Raw genomic sequence first — 15,166 nt, 5'->3', positions numbered from 1 at the left:
TCAATATGAGTAGGAAAATGAGAGTACCTCTAAACATTTATTTATTTATTAGGGAAAAAAGCACAGGATGAACCTTACAGGAACAGTGTAAGGACTGCTAATACATGTAGTGTGCTTTGAACAAACCAATTGCTCCATATATGCTGAAAAAACATTTCATTACTCTGGCCTTTGGCTATATTCATATAGCGTATATAGCCTGACTCCAGTTTGTTTTGCACTCCTTTTTATAGGATATTTTAAGATTACTAGGGCCCACCTTGGGGCCTTATGCTGAAGGTGTGTAACAAATTTAAACTTTAATGATAAGGATAACATTTTATTAATTTCTTTATTGAAATTTATATCCCTCCCTTCCTCTCAAAGATGCTCAGAGTGGCAGACAATGCGTGATAAAACCAACAAAACAATTCCAGCACAGACTCTGTCTGTGGGAGTTTTCAATTTAAAAGGCTTGTTGGAATAGGAAGGGCTTCAGTTAGGCATTGAAAAGACAGCAGAGGTGGTGGCTGTCTAATATTCGAGGGGAGGGAATTCCTCAAAGGATGGCTGCCACAAGAGGAAATGCCCTGTTCCTCCATAGTGTGAACGGATTTCCTGCTGAGATAGTGAACTCCATTGAAAAACCCAGCTATCCCCATTTACTTGGAATCATCCTCTTTTGTCTGCGCGCAGGGGTATGAAGAGGGGGATAAACCAGAAGAGATAAGGGTCTACCAAGAATGCACAAGCTTCAAGTTTAAACTTCCCATGCCATAGAAGTGAAGGAGGCTTCCAGATGCCATATGCAAAACAGTATACTGATCTATTGTGAAATCAACATTCTATTGAACTTCATGTTTTTGTTTGCTTAGCAAACAACTCAGAAAGCTCTTACAGTCAGATGCTAACATAACCAGTTTTGGAAGTCAGCACAGGACCCACCCTTGGTGAGCAGATACATAAAGTGTACAGCAAGCAGGCAGAGGCAGAAAGAAAACGTCAGCAAAACACAGGGAAGGGGAGGTACCTGGCAAGGATCCCTGGCCATGAGTCTGCAAATGCTGTGAATACACGAGAGTGCTGGCAATGTAATCTGTGAAATTTCAGAAATTATGTCATCCTCTCAAGGCCTGATACATTCCCGGCTAAACAAATAGGAGTGGCTTCCTGGTCCACACAGATTTATATATTACGTAATTATCTCTCACAGTTGTCAAATTTCAACCAAATGGTAGCTGCAAATCAGAAGCTGGCTTACTTGACAGGGAACTCTTGGTTGCATATAGATGTGGGGAATGCTGTACAGTGGTACCTCGGGTTACAGACACTTCAGGTTACAGACACTTCAGGTTACAGACTCCGCTAACCCAGAAATAGTACCTTGGGTTAAGAACTTTGCTTCAGGATGAGAACAGAAATCGTTCTCAGGTTGTGCGGCAGCAGCAGGAGGCCCCATTAGCTAAAGTGGTACCTCAGGTTAAGAACAGTTTCAGGTTAAGAACGGACCTCCGGAACGAATTAAGTTCTTAACCCGAGGTACCACTGTATTAGTTTCTCCAATATAATGCCAGTGCTTCTGTTCCATTTTCTAATGTTCCTTTCACACTGCAGTACCTGTTAGAATTATAAAATGTTACAGTTGGAAGGGACCCCATGGGTCATCTAGGCCAACGCCCTGCAATGCCGGAATCTCAGCTAAAGCATCCATGACAGATGGCCATCTAACCTCTGCCTAACCCCCCCCCCCAAAGGAGAGTCCACCATCTCTCGTGGGAATCTGTTCCACTGTCAAACAGCTCTTATCATCAGAAATGTCTTCCTGATGTTTAGGAGGAATCTCCTTTCTTGAAATTTGAAGCCATTGGTTCAAGTCGTACCCTCTAGAGCAGGAGAAAACAAGCTTGCTCTCTCCTCCATGTGACAGCCCTTAAGATATTTGAAGGTGGCTATCATATCTCCTCTCAGTCTCCTCTTTGCGTGGCGAGTTCCCGCCCCCCACCAAGAATAAATAAACACACAAGACACCATAAATAAGGTTAATTGGGCGAATTAGGCCACAACTTTATTGAATTCAGGAATGAGAGGCATTGGCTTAGGCATTGGTCCTAACGACTATCCGGCTCCAGCCCATTTGCTGGAGGCACGGTGAAGGGTTAACACTGATCGGGGGAGTCTCCCGCCGAGGCACGTCGACTAGGAGCTCCCCCGGGTCACCGCTCTGGGGCGTGCCTTTGGCCCACACCTCCATAGGCTTCGGACAGGGCCATGCCCCCCGGAGTCCTTTAACAGACCACCCTTCGCTCACTGGGGGGAGGTGATGGCGTTCCTCCCCCCTAACACATCCTCTTAACCCCTTCTTACCAATGCCTACCGCCAATGCCGAAGAGTTGTGACGAGTTGCTACGAGGTAGGCGAAAAACCAAAAGGCTGGAAATTGCCAATTGGGAAAAATTCCTACCATGCCCCTTGCGGCGACAGGCCGAAGCCCATAGCAAAGTCAGACCTACCTAAAGCCCAACTAAAGGGAGGGAGGGTGGGGAAACGTGGGGCTAGCCGGAGAAGAGAGGGCGAGCCCCCTCCGCTCCGGCCCTAAATAGGGCAAGCCACGCCCCCTCCAGCCAGCCGATTGGCTGGCCGGGAGGCGTGGCCGGATGGGATTCCCCTGCTCTCGCGGGGGCTGAGACCAGCCCCCGCTCACGTGGGGAAGGGCGTGATGCCCGCAACCCCACCTCCTGGGGCAGGCCTGGAAGTGGCTTTGCGTGGCGAGTTCCCGCCCCCCACCAAGAATAAATAAACACACAAGACACCATAAATAAGGTTAATTGGGCGAATTAGGCCACAACTTTATTGAATTCAGGAATGAGAGGCATTGGCTTAGGCATTGGTCCTAACGACTATCCGGCTCCAGCCCATTTGCTGGAGGCACGGTGAAGGGTTAACACTGATCGGGGGAGTCTCCCGCCGAGGCACGTCGACTAGGAGCTCCCCCGGGTCACCGCTCTGGGGCGTGCCTTTGGCCCACACCTCCATAGGCTTCGGACAGGGCCACGCCCCCCGGAGTCCTTTAACGGACCACCCTTCGTTCACTGGGGGGAGGTGATGGCGTTCCTCCCCCCTAACACATCCTCTTAACCCCTTCTTACCAATGCCTACCGCCACCGAGCAGTCGCTCGCCGCCAATACTCTCATGCCTGAATCCACTCCCTTATCCCCTTAGCAATATCCATCACCCAAACATCGTTACCAGCATCCGAAAGATGCACGCCATCATACCGGTAGAGGGCCTCAAGGTTGAAACGAATGCCCGGGTGGCCGATGACCAACCCCCCCAGGGCTGCCACTCTACGCACCACCGCCCGATCCAAGGCTTTCCTAGCCCTATTCATAGCTATCGGGCACCTGCAATCTCTCCAAACCCGCCTCTCCATCAGCGAGGCCCAAATAATTGTGACATTCGGGTAAGCTGCCTTCAGCTCCTCGAAGTCGCTAAAAATGTGCCACTGCAAATCAACTGCCTTCCTATAGGCTAGGTCGTTTTCCCCTAATTGTATCAGCAAAGCGTCTGGGGGGCCCTCCACTGCTGCTCTGGCCTTAAATGCCGGCAGCATCTCGGCCCAGCGCATTCCCCTCCGGGAGACCCAGGAAATGGTGATGTCAGCTGGAAAGCCCAAGCGTGGCCCGAGACCGGAATTAATGGCACGGACCCTGGCCCAATGCACAATACTGTGCCCGATAATCCAGACGCGCACCCCCATGTCACCTGTAGGAAATTGAGAGAAAAGGCCATGGTCAATCACCATCACAAATTCTTTCTCAAATAACGTTTGTACGCATCAGACTTCCAGCGACCTAAGTCCCTAATCCTTTCTGCTGTAAGACCCAGGTGCATTGCCGTGGTGGCTGCTCCAATCCTGAAAGAGTGTGCTGCAAAATCTGCTGCGGGGATGCCGCATGCTGCTAGCGCTAAGCGCATGACCCGAGTGAACTGGTGACGCGTCAAAGGTAAACCATCTGCGTGGATCAATAGAGGCCCTGCCGAGCTGACCCTCAGGGATAAGAAGCGCCTCGTGTCTTTAACTGGACATGGGCCAGGCATGCCGGTGGCCATCAGCTGAACCAGAGCCCCCCTCCCGTACTGGTCTGTTTTGGAGCTGCGTATCCGTATTACCAGGTCCTCCCGTGACAGGGTAACATCGCTTAAAAGCAAGCCCCGGGAGAAACCGTGCCGACCCGCTTCATAAACTACCTCACCCACGCGCAGAGCTCCAAAAAAGGCAATGGAGAACGCCGCTGAAAATAGGCGCGCCTCGTACTTTGACCAGCATACTGCACGCAATTTTTTATGGATTTGGGAAAGGATGTCAAATGATATCGGCCTTCTCATATCGCAGTTTGGGGGCTGTAGCCTGCGCCAACCCTCTAACGTCCTTCGTATAACAAAATCGTCACAAGGATCTGTGGAAAATACCGCCTTGCAAAAGAATGAAATTGCTGCGGCTTGAAGGTTGAGGGTTCTAGGGGCGCGGCCCAAGCGTCTTAGGTAAACTAGGTAAGATAGCACCTCTGGCTTGACGGGAGGGGCATTGCTCTTGATGGCTCGGGTTTTGTCGCGGAATTTTAAAAAATCTGACCAAGCCTTCTTATACGATCTCAAAGTGGAAGGTGCCAATGAGGCCATTACTCCCTGAATCACTTCTGGCTCCCAGGCCTCTGGTCCCCATGCCTCTGGTCCCCGAGACTCCAAAGATGTTCCGGGAACGGCTGCGGCAGAAGCTCTGCATCCGGTGCCAACGAGCGGAAGCGGTCCATCTGAAAGCGAGATAGGGCGTCCGCGATGTCATTATTTACACCAGGCACAAATTTTGCAGAGAAGTGGATGTTGAGCTCTAAACACCGGAGAACGAAGGAACGCAGGAGGACGCCTACCCTTGGTGACCGTGCGACCTGCCTGGAAAGTACTGCCACCACGGCCTGATTGTCGGTGTGGAAGCACACCCTATGGTTACTAAAGGTTTCCGGCCACAGGTGCACTGCCACTACTATCGGAAAGAATTCCAGGAAGGTTAAGTCTCTGGTAATGGGGCCCCCTTGCCAGTCGGCGGGCCAGCGCTGAGCACACCATTGGCCCCTAAAGTAAACGCCAAACCCCAGAGAGCCCGAAGCATCCGAATGGACCTGGAAGTCAACCAGCAGCGACAAGTTGTCCTGCCACAGGGAAATGCCGTTGTAGTTCTGCAAGAACTTCAACCAGACTTCCAGGTCGGACTTCACTTCCTTGGATAGCCGTACCCTATGGTGAGGGGAACGCAGCCCTGCCGACAACTTCGCGAGGCGGCCGCAGAATGGGCGGCCAGGGGAAACCACGCGGCAAGCAAAATTTAAGTGACCTAACAGTGACTGGATTTGCCTGAGTGTAACTTTTCTTAGGGGGAGCAGCTGCCGAATCAGGTCACCAAGCGCGATGAGTTTTTCCCTGGGAAGTTTTGAGGTCTGAGCGACAGTGTCCAGCTCGATACCTAAGTAAACCATTGTCGTAGCCGGACCCTCAGTTTTGTCGGCGGCTAGAGGAACCCCCAGTTCCCCTGCTAATGATATAAAGGCTTCAAGGAGCTCTGAGCACTTAAGCCTGCTATTGGCCATGAGGATAAAGTCGTCCAGGTAGTGCGACACGCCCTCGGCGCCGGTTCTAAAGCGAAGCGCCCAGTCTAGGAAGGTGCTGAATGCCTCAAAGGCTGCGCAGGCCACAGAGCAGCCCATGGGCATTGCCTTGTCTACAAAATACGCCCCCTCAAATTTGAAGCCAAGCCACCGGAAATCTTCCGGATGAACTGGCAGGAGTCTAAAGGCCGACTCAATGTCACATTTTGCCAGCAGCGCCCCCTTGCTGAACTTGCGTATGAGCTGTACCGCTTGGTCAAACGTGGCATATCTAACTGTGCAGAGTTCCTGTGGTATCGCATCGTTGACGGACCCCCCCTTTGGGTAGGAATGGTTGTGGATCATGCGATACTCACCGGGCGCTTTTTTGGGGACTATGCCTAACGGGGATATATGGAGGCCTTCAATTGGAGGGACTAGGAAGGGGCCGGCTACCCTTCCTGCTTTAATTTCCTTACTAATTTTCTTTTGGGCGACCTCGGGCATCTCCCTCACCGATTTTTGGTTTGGAGGATCACCTGAATTGGGGGGAAAGGCTACTGGGATTCTGAAACCAGTACTAAAGCCCTCCCATAAGTATTGTGCTGCCGTCCTGTTAGGGTAAAGGTCTAAAAGGTTTTTTAGCGGGGTCAACTTGATGGGGGACCAGGCTAAGCCCAGACTGGAATTACTGTCTGCCACCCTGGGGTCCAAATGGTGCTCCGTGGCCACCTCTCGGTCCCTGGTTATAGGCGCCTCTCCCACCCCGAAAGGGCTGCCTCCCTTTAATGCAGGCAGTGGCTGGGTGGTTACCAAGGCATTTTTCGCACTCGTGGCTGTACTTACAGACAGCCCGTGCACAAACCCCCTTGTTGTACTCCCAGCACAGTCGCCTCTGCTTAGCAGCGGTCTTCCAAGATCTTGACGACTCCTGGGGCTTCTTCTCCACGAAGGGACCCACGTGCTCTGACCAGTAATTTTGGTCCCTCAGATCCCAGCGCGTGGACGACAACTGTGATGCATTTCTGCGGAAATCTTCATCATAATTTAGGGCAGCAATATCTCCCGCTAAATCCCGTGCCCTCCTGACATGAGCCAGGTACGCAATCAAGTGCATCGCCCGCTTTGGATAAGCCGCGCTGACGACGCCCATGAACACCTGGAACCCATCCAGCCAGTTGTCAAAAGTACGTTCGGGTCTAGGTGTCCTGTACCTGCGATTACCATACCTGCGCTTCTTCTCTCCTTTACCCATAAGCTTTGCTGGAGGTATCAGTCTGAATATATCTATAAAGTCCCCATTGAGGATTTTATTCCTCTTTCTCGGAGATAAATGAGAGCCTACGATGAAATCCGTAGACAGATTAGTGGACGTTTTAACATCCTGAACCAATGCGCCATCCTTCCATTCAAGGGTCCCGTTAAAGGATTTTCTGTAGGAATTGGCCCTTCTCTCATGCACCCATAAAGGAAGCCCCACACAGTCCTCCCCGTGGCCCCAATACTCCTCCCTAGGAGCATCGCTATCCGAATCGGAAGAAGAAGAGGTACCTGAATCATCCTCTGAATCCGAATGCCTGCACTTCTTCTTCTTCTTTGAGGTGTGCTTCCTCTTCTCTTTCCTCTTCCCAGAGTGGCTCTCGGGTATGGCTTGATCCGGAACGGTGATCGCCTGCGCTGCTTGCATCCCCAGGGCTTCCTCGTCGGAAGAAGAACTTGAGGCACCCTCGGCTGGTGCCGTCTGTAGTGGCGGGTTCTGAAAGAGACTCGGAACACCTGGATCCTTTTGCAGATTAGTAGCCCCAGGACAATGAACGCAAGCCTTACCCTTTCTGCCTCCCCTCGGGGCCCCTTTTGCCTCGCCCGGGACGGCCGACTGTGCCCGGGTATTCCTTTTGGGCCGGGGTGTTGTCTCCTTGGCTGCTTTCAGCGCTGCCACCGTGGCTGCAGAAGTGCCGGGAAGATGCACCTCGTTGAGTTGTGTATCCGGAATGAAATCCTGTGTGAACGCTCTTGGTGCCTCCGGTACAGATACCGCCACCATCGGTGCTGCTGCCGATGGTGCCCCTGGCGCCAGCACTGGAGCCGCTGTCGCTTGCGCTGCCGGTGTTGCTGCCCCTTGTCCTGAAGATCTATGCCTATAGAAGTCCTGAAACGCTGTGAAAAAGTCTGCCAAGGCTTGAGGGTTACTTGGGATGACAAAGGGTTGGGGCTCCTCCTGATTCCCCTGAGGCCCCCCAGATGCAGTGGAGTTTACTTGGTTTCCTTGACCAGACATAATGCGAATTAAGACTCTTGCTTACCCTGATCAATGACACACCAACCACGTCGCACAACTAATGTGCGTAGTTTCAGAAGGAAACAGAGGCAGACAGTGAGCAGAGCAATCCAGTAAAAGAATAGCTATGCGTTCAAAATTATAGTTGTTATTGATATACGTCAAGTTTTATTTATTTATTTATTTATTTGATTTTTAATTTTTAATTTATTTTATTTATTTTATTTTGTTTTGTTTTATTTTAAATATTATTATTATTAATATTATTACTATATATATATATATATCGAATGCGTACAACTGTTTTTAGATAGAAGGGGTGGGTGCTGTAGGCAGGGGCAGTAACTGCCCTTGCTCCTGATCAACGAAATAAATTTAAAGCAAGCACCAATTGAAAAGTTGGCCAAATGAACCAAATTCCAATTAATTGAGACGGAATTAAGTAATTAACTTGGCATGAAATAATATATACTGACTCTAAACAACACCCAAAGCAATGAGGTAAATTAAATAACCAAAAGACTTAAATCAACCAAATAAATCTAATCACCAATTAAATTAAATTGATATACAATCAGAATCCGGCGGCAATTGATTTGCCCTTTCACTTAGTCAACCAAATGAATTTAATGTTCCAGCCAAATGAATTAAATTAGGCTGCAATTTCTATCGCTCCTTAATTCACTCTTTAAATTACCTCCGAACCAAATTAAAATTTTTAAATGCAGCAGCAACAAAGTAAAATAAAGCGAGGTAAAGAATATCAACAAAGTAATATAAAGTAATAAAGCAGTAAAGCAGTACTAGCTGAATTGCCTTATGCAGCACCTTGCAAATTTAAATTACTCCATAAATCACCCTTCAAGTTTGCCTCCAAACCCAATTAGAGTTTTTAAATGCAACAGAGAGGTAAGATCACTTGTCCAGCAGTAAAGCAGTAAAGAATTATTAGCAAGGTAAAATAAATCAAAGTAAGATCAATCAAAATAAAACAAAGTAAAATATAACAAAGTAAAATAATATCAACAAAGTAATATAAAGTAATGAAGCAGGAAAGCAGTGCAGGCTGAGTTGCCTTATGCAGTACCTTGCGGATCTAAACTGCTCCTTAAATCTCCCTTTAAATTTACTTCCGCACCAAATTAGAATTTATTTAAATACAACAGGGAGATAAGATCATGGAGATAAGCCTAGAAGTTATGAAAATCAGCCTCCTGTGCTTAGCCTTAGAGCAATAAACAGCAGAAGCACTCACACTGAGCACTGAGTATCCAATTCCCACCACAGAGTGCCTCACCTAAAATGGCCGCCGGGCCAAACCACGTGGTTAGCTCAAAATGGCGGCCGCAACTTCCTGGTTACCAAGCAACACAGCTATCAACTTCCTGTCCCTGGCTGCCAGCGTCCAGCCCCTGTGTTTGAAACAATAACCCTCAACCCGGGCGCGCTAAATAAAAGCCCCCCTCAAAACCCTTTGGGAGCCGGCAAATCAAATCATACTACACCATACACACCAGTCACAGGCCGACAGGCACACACCTCACTCCCCTTTTCAATGCTTCAAAACGAAGACCTGTACTGATTTAAAGGAATATTCCCAGAAAAATTGCCCCTATTAAAATGGCGGCCGCCCCCCTGGTCACGTGGCCCCTTAAAGGGCTATTAGGAAGAGATCGTTGCTAAGCAACCCCGCCGCCCCTTCTCACTAGCTTCAGCGGCAAGTAACACACAGCCGGCGTGCTGCTAAAGGATCCCCTGGACTCTCCCAGATTTTTCAACTCACGTGTGTTCCCTGGCGCAGAGCAGCCGGTGCACAATACCTCCTAGACAAGGACACGTCAGCTGCTACCGTTGCCTTTACCTCTCTTAAGCCGATGTGGAGAAAAGCTGCGCTGAACTATGCCAAGCAGCCTCTTTCAGACGAAAGGACCTATGAGAATAAAGCCCACCCCTGCGCTGCGAGTGATTTCAGCCCGGGAAAGCTTGCAACTGAAGCTGCTCTGCGAGTGATTTCAGCCCCAGAAAGCTTGCAGTTGAAGTGGAGCTTGGACTCCAGAAGGAATTAAATTTCCTTTAGTGATTTCAGCTCGAAATGCGAACAGCAGCTGCAGCTTCGCCCGGAAAGATCAGTGCCTGCTGTGCTGAAGCTCCACGTGGCAAAAGAAAAAAGGCTCCAACGACGACAGGATCAGCTGGGAAACGTGGGGCTAGCCGGAGAAGAGAGGGCGAGCCCCCTCCGCTCCGGCCCTAAATAGGGCAAGCCACGCCCCCTCCAGCCAGCCGATTGGCTGGCCGGGAGGCGTGGCCGGATGGGATTCCCCTGCTCTCGCGGGGGCTGAGACCAGCCCCCGCTCACGTGGGGAAGGGCGTGATGCCCGCAACCCCACCTCCTGGGGCAGGCCTGGAAGTGGCTTTATCAGGCTAAATGTACCCAGCTCCTTCAAGCATTCCTCATTACGTAGTTTCCAGACCCTTGATCGTCTTGACTGCCCTCTTCTGAACACATTCCAGCTAACATGGACACCCTACTTTTGAAAATGTTGATAACTCTATGCACTAACGTAGCTAGCGGGCAGGGCGGCACTTACCTTGGGGGCGGCATGATGGAGATCAAGGTGACGTACAAGTCCAGGAGCCCTAGAGCCTGGTGCTTTGCTTCCAAAAGCAATGCAGTCTGGGGCATGCTGAGCTGCTGTCCTTCCCACTAGAGGGTGGCCAAAAATGATGCAACTGGCACGCGCTGGTCCCGCAAGCATCACTGGGCCTGCAGCACGCCCAAGTCATGGCATCTCTCCTGCGAGCAACGCAGTGGCTCAAGTGCCTGCAGGCATTGTGCTGCCCGAAAAGCATTTGGCTGGCGCCACCTGCCACTTTCCCCTTGGCCACCCTCCAGCAGGAGGGGGCTTGTGAGTGACTGCAAATGACTGCAGGGCGCCAGAGCCACCGTGCCATGTGTTTATCAGCTGAGATCATCGTGCAATATTGGCGGCGCCTTGAAATCAGCTGCCCTGCTTTCCCTCGTGCGAGGAGAAAGGAGGAGCCAGTGTGGTGTAGTGGTTAAGAGCGGTAGTCTCATAATCTGGGGGACTGGGTTCGCGTCTCCGCTCCTCCACTGCAGCTGCTGGGTGACTTTGGGCCAGTCCTTAAAGGGAGTGAAATGCGGGATATCAAATCCAAACTCCTCCAAACTCCAGTCACACTTCTTTGAAGTCTCTCAGCCCTACTCACCTCACAGAGTGTTTATTGTGGGGGAGGAAGGGAAAGGAGAATGTTAGCCACTTTGAGACTCCTGAAGGGGAGTGAAAGGCGGGATATCAAATCCAAACTCTTCTTCTTCTTCTTCTTGCTGGGTCAAAATCGTTATTGTGGTGTTATTTCAAAACCGATTTTGGCCAACATATTGAAAAATCACACAGCGCTAAAACAGACCATAAAATTTGTGATATTGCCATGCAAATGTGACAAAAAATTAGTTGGGTGGAGGCAAGGGATGGGGCTGCAGACCCCTTGGGTCGGTTTCACAGACCTGCAGGGGGCCCCAAATCCCTAATTGGGAACCACTGCTGTAGAATATTAATCAGCAAAAGGCCTGGTTGAAAAGGAATGTTTTCACCTGGCACCTAAAGATGTATAATGAAGGCAACAGGCAAACCTCCCTGAGGACAGCATTCCACAAATGGATGGAAGAAGTACTTTCTTCTACTTTCTTCTTGAATCTTCCAATAGTTAAGAAAATGGGGAAATGGAATAAAGTGCTGTGTGAATACAACCTCTGTAACAATCAGTGGCAGTTGGCGATGACGGAGACCAAGCTTGAAGACATGTATACACACCTCCTACCCCAGGAAATGCCCAGAGGTGACAATTGCTGGGCTCATTGTTCTCCAAGGGAAGCCAAATCTCATCACCAGACTTGCCTCAGACTCCAGACATGCAAAGGAGGTTCTATTGTACTTTGGGTGGTGGGTACTTAAGACTTCCTTTCTTACAAACTGAAACAAGAATGTTGCTAACTGAAATAAGAGCTCACTTGCCCTGTTCTCAAATATTGGCTTAAAACCCAAAGGAAGCGGAAGAAGAAAGGTTACTGAGATTATATATGTTTTCTTTAGTTCTAACAATAGGTGGTTTCTGTTTTCCCCTCAACATACTCATCCACTTCAGTGGTTGATTCAGAGCATGGATGGGGAACTGGATGTCTTCCAGACATGTGACTCAAAACTCCATCAGCTCCAGCAAGCATAGCCATGGTCCTCCATCTCTGAACTGCAGAATATAAATGTAATGGGACAATAGGTTCAATCAATATTAGTCCTGTTCAGAATAGCCCCACTGAAAATAATGAAGATGACTGATTAGATCCATTAATTCCAATGGGCCTACTCTGAGTAGAATTTAGTTGGACACAACCCAGTGTCGATTCGTTCTGTGGCACTTTTGCATAATGCACTATTAACTCTATTGACTGGGTGTTTTTTATATTAAATTAAAACCTCAACTAATGGTTTTATGAGGTGTTCTGGGAGCTGCTTTTAGAATTTAAGTCCTTTGTTCAGACAGGTGACACAGCCTAGGGTTGCCATACATCTGGGAAATCCCGGACATGTCCTCTTTCGGGGGGTCTACATGCCCATCTGGGGGCATTTTTACAAGTTATAGCAATTGTCTGGGTCTGGTGTGTGTGTGTGTTCATTTTTAATTTGTTATAGTTTTTTTGTGTCTGTGAGGGCTTGGGTTCAGGCTTGGGTTCTGGCATGGTTGGTCTACCTGAAGGAGCCCCTTTCCCCCATACAGACACTGAGGTCCAGTTCTGAGGACCTTTTGGTGGTTCCCTCATTGCGAGAAGTGAAGTTACAGGGAACCAGGCAGAGGGCCTTCTTGGTAGTGGTGCCTGCCCTGTGGAATGCTCTCCCTGTAGATGTCAAAGAGATGGATAATCATACGACCTTCCATAAACATCTGAAAGCAGCCCTGTATCAGGAAGCATTTAATGTGTGATGTTCTGTTGTGTTTTTGTATATTCTCATGGAAGGGGGCACATGAAGAATACCCTCAGTTGATGGTTGGGTCATATGGGGAGAGGTGGTCCTTTTTAGGCTTTCTTTGTTCTGTCATCTGCCCGAAAATTACAACTCTATTGCACCATGCTCTTGCTCTATAACAGGATATCCTAAGCATCGCTTTCATTTATAGTGTGCTTTTATTTCTCATTATGCTGATCACAAGATAGTGGGACAGTGTGAATATTTGCTAAATAAGGAATATTGCCAAGCCCACATGTAGGTGGCGAGGGCTAAAGGATGGGATGATGTAATCGTTACAGGACAATCATTTTGGGATCAGACAGGCTACAGCTTTATTGATTACAGATGTCATTAGGTTTTGGCATAAGCATTGGGCGTGTATCCTGAATCATCCAGCCTCCCTGCTCTCAAGAACTTTACAAAGATTAATAACCATTTATATACACTTTCAGCTTCTTTCATTAAACATCTGTACTCTGTTCATATAATTTATTCCAGAGTAATCTTAACTGGGATGCAGTGGAGAATAGGAATGAAGGAGAAATTTGAATCAGTTTGCACTGTAAGAGACATTTGACAATAGCATGGACTACTTTGGAGGGTGGTAAACACACCTTCATTGGAGCTTTTTAAGCAGGTCGGATGGCCGACTGCCAGGGATTATTTAGCTGTGAATTCTGCATTTCTAAACAAAAACATTTCAGGGGCTTATAGTAGATAACCCTTGGGGTCCCTTCCAACTCTGCAATTCTGGGGTACTTGTTAGAATCATAGAACTATAGAGAACTGTAGAGGGGATGCTGACAGCAGTCCCTTGTCATAACCATCTCACTTCCTGTGGAGGTTTGGGCTTTCAGCACCCTATCTCCTCTGAAGAGGCAGGGACCTATGAGGATGGTGCACCCTTGAAGGCTGATCGATCCAATGGGTCTCCAGGTGGTTCTGGGGGATTTTCTGGCTGACATGCTTGGTGCTTCTGTCAAAGCCCTGGATGACTTCTGAACATCGGAACGGCTTAGGCCATTGACATGATTGCCCCTGAGTGCTCTCTCTCACTTTTTGGAGCCTGCTTGCTTCTCTGGTATATTCCAGAGCTTAGATTAAGGAAACAAGCTGGGAGATAGGTTGAACATGAGTAGAGGAAAACTCTAGTCAAATGCAATTGAACACGGTGAGGGCTCATCATCAAGCCTACCTAGTGGCAATGAAGGCATACTTTGCTGCCTCCATTGCATCCTCATTGTGCTGCCCAGCAGAACTTCTATTGGGAGTGTGAGGCCTTGAACAGTTTGGCCCAAGGAGGGGGCAGAACCAACAGTAGCTCACTGTGGCTTGTTTGCAAAGCATTTTGAGGATAAAATTGCTTGCATCTGCGAGACTCTAGACTCTGCTATTACAGTAGATGAATCTCAAGAGGTGTCCAGGCTGTGAACCACTAGCGGCTCCCAACCCACCATTTTCCTTTTCATGTTGCATTATGGATTTGGAGATTTTTCCAAAAGAAAAGAGAAAAAATAACCAGTGGTATTCTAATAGTATTGTCATTGATTGGTAGTTTCATATAGTGCCTCCTAAGACATCAACAAAAGTTAAGAGTTATACCATTCCTCAGAAATTGCATTTCTGAAAAGAAACTTGCTAAGGTTTGATTTTTTGGAAGTCACATTGAAGTTCTATCAGATTTTGGGGAAATGTCATTTGAGCTTTAAGGTCATCTTGAAGATACAGCTTTTCTCTTCTTCTAACAATATTATACACGGCTATTCCAATTCCTAAATAAATTCCACTGTATTTAACAGGCTTATTCCCAGGAAATTGGGTGTGGGATTGCATCCCTGGAATATAAATCCAATGGGCAAAATTGACTTTTAGGTCCAATTATTCTCAGCGGGAGAGAGAAGGGCTGCAATCCTATGCACTAGGCCTGGGAAATAATTTTCATCCGAAGGGCCACATACCCTTCTGGGCAAGCTTCCTGCAGCCACATGCCAAAGTGGTGTGTGAGCCAGCTGAAAGACTAGGCAGAGCAAAAAATGTGAATGTTACTTTTCCGGTAGGCTAGTTTCTATACACAGTCATGTACCACTCTCTATCCTCTGACCAGGCTTACAAGAGGCATTGACAGAGATAGTGAATGGTGTGGCCTAGGGAGAGGGGATGTGGCTGAAGAACTGGTGCAGCCTGGTGGAAATCCCAAGGGCCAAATAAAGAGGCCTGGATGGGCACATATGGCCCCCACACCTGA

This window comes from Podarcis pityusensis (assembly GCF_964106645.2).
Source record: "Podarcis pityusensis genome assembly, chromosome: Z".
In the NCBI taxonomy this organism is placed as follows: domain Eukaryota; kingdom Metazoa; phylum Chordata; class Lepidosauria; order Squamata; family Lacertidae; genus Podarcis; species Podarcis pityusensis.
This window is presented reverse-complemented; position numbering follows the sequence as displayed.